This window comes from Daucus carota, chromosome 5 (assembly GCF_001625215.2).
Source record: "Daucus carota subsp. sativus chromosome 5, DH1 v3.0, whole genome shotgun sequence".
Classification (NCBI taxonomy): Eukaryota; Viridiplantae; Streptophyta; class Magnoliopsida; order Apiales; family Apiaceae; genus Daucus; species Daucus carota.
Genome location: NC_030385.2, coordinates 2,714,187 through 2,720,722, shown reverse-complemented (window position 1 = coordinate 2,720,722; position 6,536 = coordinate 2,714,187).

Genomic DNA, 6,536 nt, shown 5'->3' with positions numbered 1-6,536 from the left:
AAAAAATTCAGCCCTGAAAACCTTAATTAAGTCCGCCATTACCACCTTTGACTCGGACATGAGGAGACCCCTGCATACTTTAACAATACTCCAATAAATTATACTTGATGTTAAAATGTTTTAGTAGAAAGAAGCATGAATACCAAAATGATGGAAGGAACAATTGTAGGTTAAGTGCTGGCTAATTCAATGTTTCATATTATAATCGTCATTTACCCACCAAACTCCAATCTTTTTTAATTATCTCGTGAAACATCATGCCTCATAATATTCCCACCAATATTTATACTGCACCACTATCGCATTCCACCACTACAGGCATGCATAACTTATGGACAACTGATTTTCTTTCAATCAACTACTTTGCAGCTTGCACACAAGAAAATGTTTAGGTTCCTCAACTCAGTAAAATAAAATTCACGAGTGATTTTATAAAAAGAAATTATTATATGATTATGATGAGTTAATGTGGTCGTTTGTTTAAATTTATTTTTAAAAAATAGGAGCTTATTCGGGTAGAAAAATACACACAAATCTACTTTTTTCTCAACTAATCCCTATGATGAGTTAATGTGATGGTTTGTCTAAACTTAAATTTCAAAATTAAGGGCTTATTTTTATAGAAAAGTATATATAATTCTATTTTTTTCCAGAAATTACTCTTTATTTTTTTACTAAACAACGAATAAAACACTTTTTTAATATTTATATCCAAAAAAAATAATAATAAAATATTTTTTTTGAAAAGTAAGCCCTTAAAATTTTAAAATAAAACTCCCCGAAAAATTGCAATATTCTAATATATGATAATTTAACATGATACTAGAATTATAGAAATCTCGAAGAAATATCTAGAATATATTAAAAAAATATGATATAATCTTCATAACCTTCTAACCTAACATTAACCTAAAATCTTACTATGGTAACATAACAATTATCCTGCTCTTTTAATATTGTGATCACAGTACATATATACTGTATCTATATATTAATACAAGGATATTCCAACCTAAATGGTATTTCTGGTAAGAATATTGAAATAGTAAGCTTGACTGGTCATCGACGTATTTGAAAAATGAACGAATATTAATTATTGGCTTTTAGCTTTTGGTTTTAATATGATTTTCTTAGACGATTTCGTGGTGTATTATATTCTCACACCATTTGGCCAGCCATCAGAGCGCTCAAATTTCAACAAGATACAAAGAAACTAATTTGATTCTCTCGATTAAAAAACTAATAAAGATGACATAATGATGATGGTAAATTTTGTAGCAGGTATATATTAGGTTAAGAATTGGTTGGCAAATTATTAGAAGGCATTATTAAATAAATATTTCTAGATTAAAATGGGAAACACTAGCTATAGAGAAGAAAGGGACTTGTTTTGTAATTGATTTAATTGTCATCAACCACTACTTGTTAAATTGTTAGACCACTTCTTGGAAAAGTTTATTATAAATACGTTATCTCCCTTGTGGTTCAAGCTCATGGACTTGGACATTTCATCTTCTTCTGTTGTCCAGAAATTCCTCCTTCCGTTTTATCCCTTCCCTTATTCCGAACTAAATTTAAATACTCACGCACACATGCACACAGTTAGTCGGTCACCGTGTATGCGAATTCGGATGGGAAATGGCTTTGGAGGAGTTTTCCGACGGAGGTAAGTAGTCAGAAATGTTATGACATATGCAAGATGCATATGGTGAGAAATGATGTTGGAATGGCTCAATCAAGCGAAATCTCCCAAGAGTAATGCTGGGTCCTTTATTTTGATTGAGCCGCGCCAATATCATGTCACGCTTCTATTGTGTGCTCACAATTTGGAAATGAAAATGAGATATATAAGAATTAATGTTCATCATTTCTTATCTCTAATTAATTATATTTCATCATTTCCTAGCTATTTTGTTCAGGAACTTCTCCACATATATTACCACTTGTTTTACTATGACCGTGGTGTTTGTTTGACAGTATCTTATCTTTTCCGCGAAAACTCAAAGATGGCTAACATTTCAAAATTTTCACATTTGACTCCGGAATAAATGGAGTTTGATTTTCGACACTCAAATATTTTCATTGTTTTCCTTCCACCAGTATTTGACTGTTTAAAGATTATTTACATGACAAAAAATCCAGTCAAAGAGGTGATAATCGCAACACCAGCAGGCCTGCCGGCCAGACCTTTACCTTTAATTTTGGGGAAAATGCTAAGTTTATATAATATTATCTACTCATCTGTATTTTCTATACTATACTATACTATAATAAGTCAAATAAGATATAATTTGTAATAAGATATAATTTGTAGTACAAATTTTTAACTATATTTTTTGGTTTGATAGGCTCCTCTAAAATTACAAGTATATAACATATGGAAGTCTATTATTCTTAAAATAGTTTTAAATACTAAAAACACTCATGACAACACATTATCATATAATATTTTATATAAATTATAATGATGTTAAAAATAAAATTATAAAGATCCAATTTTATATATTTTTTGGTAACAAGAACCTTCATATAAACTTTTTTTTAACTGTAACATGTTCTATTTCAATACAAACACTAACCATTTGTAACCTTTTCTAACTGTAATAATTATATATTTTTTTCCGTACATAGGAAGATAAACCAAATATGAAAAATCTGATTTAAAATTAATTGAATAATAAATTATCACATATTATTATCAGAAAAATATTTATAAATAGACAATAAATTGTAAAAGCTAAATTTCCGTGAGAAAGTATAATCAATTAGTTAATATAATTTAATTAAAATTCAACTCATTAATACTAAAATATTAATAAAAATGATGTTAAATTTAAATAATAAATTATGAATTATATATCCGCCCTGCTTTGCACGGGTTATATGCTAGTACTATTAAAACCGAAATATTAATTATGCACCTACTTATATAATCAATTATTCCTTTTTAACTAAAACAATTACTTCCTCTATCCCAACTATTTTTTTACGGTTTCATTTTTGGGATGTTCTATCCAATTTTTTACATTTTAAAACTTACCAAAAATAGTAAATAGATTAGATTCCACCACTTTACCACTCTTTCTCCCTTTTCACACTACTTTTATACATTAAAAATCAACTGATCCCATCATTTCACCTATTTTTCTTTCTCTTTTCCACTACTTTATAGATACTTTTTACCTCCATCCCAAACCAAACGTAAACATTTGGCTGGGACGAAGACAATATCTTTTTATTTTTTCAATTAAAAAAAATTCAATTTTTTAAAAATAATATTGGACAACATATCAACTACTCTTTTTAATTATAACACATTATCTTTTTGAGATTCCTAACTAAAAAACCAATTTTCTAAAAACAACATGGGCAACATATATATAAAAAAGTAATATTCTAATATATAATTATTAATATACAACTGACAATATGTTTCAACTAAATACTTGTAAAAAATAAATTATACTTATGTTTCAACTAAACCCTTTTTAATTATTTTTATAAATGATAAATTATATATAAACATGGATAAATAAAGATATTGATTATGATTAAAAGAAAACATTATGATTGGTATACTGCAATACTCGAGTTTAAATGCGGGCTCCATGTTACAAGATCGGGTGATTTGAGACAGTTTACAAGGGACATAGAAATATACACACATAATACAACGTTATAGTGTTAGAGAATTATGAATATAGTGCAAAAAATATAATGGAGTGAAAGATCTTTAGTACAAGAAAAACGGATAAAAATGACCGGTTAAATATGACCGCAAGCGGTCATTTTCACTAAATATTATCTATGTTAAGGGGAGATGGCAAGATGTAAATTCCAACATGAATCACATTCTAGCTTGCTAGTTTATCTTTGTAGCTTAACATAATGCATTTGAACTATTATAGCCTGCCATATTATTTGTTTAATCCAGTCTTGCAGGTTTCTATATCTAATAGAACTTTAGCAAGCTATTTCTAAATAGCAAGCTATGACAGAGTCCTACTAGAAGTGAAACTGCTCACTGTTTACAAGCTGCCGACTTCTACAATTTATAGGATTTAAGGTGTACGTTTTCAAATTAGTATATGAATTAAATATACATATAATGAGCTCAGTTATTTTTAATTGAAACTGTTTTAACAAACTCTTTCAAACAATCTCTTATCTCATAATTCTAGGGACGGTTGCTTTTAACCTCTTTCTAAATAGTCCTCTACTTCTATGGAGTTTAACATTGGATTAAACCACCTGCAACGTTCATCAACGTTCATGGATGTTTAGTTCAACTAGCCGTTATATTTTTCAGTATATATACGGCTTGCTGTTTTCAAGAAATAGTTAACAACTCATGATCTTGAAAACTTTCCCAATCTCTATTGAGCTTATATTGTGTATAAGCTCTCATCACTACTACAAAAAGGACTAAATTTGACCGACAATTTCCAGTCATATTTAGCCTAATTTGACCGCTGATAGTCATATTTAGCTAAATATTTAACCTGTAAATTTTTTATCCAATTCACCAATCCAATCATATAACTATCTAACCAAGGCAAAAATTGTAAAAGAAAATACTTCAAATACATGCATCACTAGGAAGCTTGGATACAAATACCATGAAGATGCAAATCAACTTTAACAACACTAGATTCTTTGAAGTACCTATTTTTACAATTTTGGCATGGACATCTTATAAGTCCTCCATCTTCATCTTCAAGATGATCACAAGCAAATTTAAGAAAGTTATCCACGCCATTTTTGTACTCCTCCGTTATATATTTGAATTCATTGAACCGATTACGACAAACCCAACTACGATCTGATGCAATCTACATGATTTACAAACATTGATAAAAGTTGTATTCAATGTAACTTAAAATTGAAAAAAAAATTAGAAGTGAGCACTTCATTTAACAATTTGACAAAACTATCTACAACCTAAAATGTTTTCTGGTTTTCATTAATAAGTTTCAATTAATTTCATTATACATAAGTACCAACAAGCGTCCATTTTAATGTCACATATTTATATAACACACGAACACAATTAGATATTATATATTTTGTGATACCAAAGAAATAAAAGAATAAAAGGAAAAGATTAGAAAGTGATACTTACTTGATGATTACAAAGATCCCATAAAAATGGTGTAAAGAATATGATTGAGTAATAGAAAAGAAATGATGGAAGGAGGAAAGTATAATGAGGAAGCAGCGATCGAATGTATAACAGTGACTAACTGTAGTCACATTAATATATATGACCGCCTTTCATCATAATCCTAATATGACGTTATCACAAATTTTATTGGAGGGAACTTTGCCTCGCAAATTTTGTGGGCCCCTCAATTTAAATACCACCGGCTAAAAATGACCGACCTTAAATATTACTATCAACGGTCGTCATATTTGAAGGCAGTCAAAATTAGTCAGTCATATTTAGCTTTGACTTGTTCGTTTATGGATTTGACCTTAAATATGACCGAAGGCAGTCATATTTGAGGTCGGTAATATTTAGACGGTCATTTTTACCCCTTTTTTTTGTAGTGCATATTTTATTTTAAGATTGTATTGATAGCCACTAAAGCTAGTGTGGTTCTTGGATAAGCACAAAGGGGAGTTAGATAACTTGGTCTGAGGTGCTAAGGTTCGATGAACTAGAGGAATTCAAGGAGGGAAGCTCAAGGAATTCAAGGATTTGAGAACAGGTGCACATGGAACAATAGTGTCGAGCTGTTTTCAGGTGACTGGGAAATGGGAGATATATTATTATTGTATAATTGTTGGTATTTTCAGTAATAATATATTCTCTTATCAAGTTGGAAAGGGACGAGGACGTAGACCATTATATATAGGGGTCGAACATGGCTAAAATTGCTTGTGTCTGATTTACATTTATGCACTTTACGGTTTTGCATAATAGCGTGATGTAATCACTTCCTATCTGAAAACAGTAAGCTGAAATACTCGGTAAAAGTTTAAAACTAACATAGTTAGCCATATACACCTATTCACCCCCTCTAGGTGTAACTTACACAAACTTCACACAACATAGATGAAGGGTGAGAGAGAAACGAGCTTGGGTACAATGGATTTGAATTTGAGTACAATGAGATAATATCCAGATATTAGGAGACCCTTTGGTATTGCGTCTTCTTCTCTCTCAATCCAAAGTTAAAAATTGTTTCAGACTATAGAACATATAATTCATTACATTATACAGACTAGTGAATCCTACTTATAAAGGGGTCATTTTGTTCTTATAATGGCACGAAATTGGAATCGGGAGTGGTATGGGTTTGAGCTATCATTTTCTATATCTTCTGCTTGGTTGAGTACTGCAATAGGTAACCTTGATTTTAAAAATTAATTAATTAATTTTAAATATCTCTTAGTTTATTATTTTGAAATAGTTGTGTATCCTTGATTTTTTTTGTATCAAACATATACATGTAATTGCTTACGTATAGAAATGGGTTGGATCGGGTTTAGCTAAATTTAAATCCAAATTTAAATATTTTCGGGTCTTAAAA